We start from the raw sequence: 820 nt of genomic DNA on the forward strand, positions 1-820 counted from the left end.
GTCCCCGGATCGGGCCGTCGCGCCACCCCCTCCCCCGGACCGGGCCGTCGCACCGCCCCCTCCCCTGGTTCCGGCCGGTGCGCCGCCCCCTCCCCTGGTTCCGGCCGGTGCGCCGCCTCGCCTGTGCTCCGGCACGACCTTCCACCCCGTCCGGCGCTGCCTTCCCTCCCCTCCACCGCGGACTGCCCTCTGCTCCCGCCTACCGCCACATGTGCAAGCCCGACCCACTGCATCTTCCTCCTCCTTCCTCCAGCCGTTCAACTACACCAACCGGCGCCGTTCAAGTAAATCACCTAACTAATGCCATTTGATCTCAGCCTCGTCGAGCACCACGACACACGACTCCTCTGTTGTGATATCTGAAATTGTGTTAGAAGTTCAATATGCAAAAAATAGCTATTCAACGGAAAGGTGTTCCTGGCATGGCATTTGGTCTGCTCTCCAGTTTCATCATTGTATTTTGGATGCAAAAATATACGCAGGGATGAATGAGAGAAGTTCCTCTATAACTGAAGTAGTATTCTTCAGAGCTCAGATAACTAACTGTTCGGGCACTGAAACCTGATGGCCTCAAGCTTGTAAAAACGATATTCAGAAGTTCAAGGAAGACCCAAAAATAAATAAAAGAGCATCATGTCCTGGGGTGTGCATGCTGGGTCTGGTGTTTCATGTGTGTGTGCGCGCTCACTGCATGGGAGCTTGTTTCTTGTGCTCCTTTCCAGTCTGTGTTAGGAAGTTCAGGCATATCATTTGTACAGGTTCAGTGTGTATGTATGGGAATGCACATGGAGTATTGTGTTTGCATGAAGGCCACCGAGCA

Source organism: Triticum dicoccoides, chromosome 7A, assembly GCF_002162155.2.
Source record: "Triticum dicoccoides isolate Atlit2015 ecotype Zavitan chromosome 7A, WEW_v2.0, whole genome shotgun sequence".
Lineage (NCBI taxonomy): Eukaryota > Viridiplantae > Streptophyta > Magnoliopsida > Poales > Poaceae > Triticum > Triticum dicoccoides.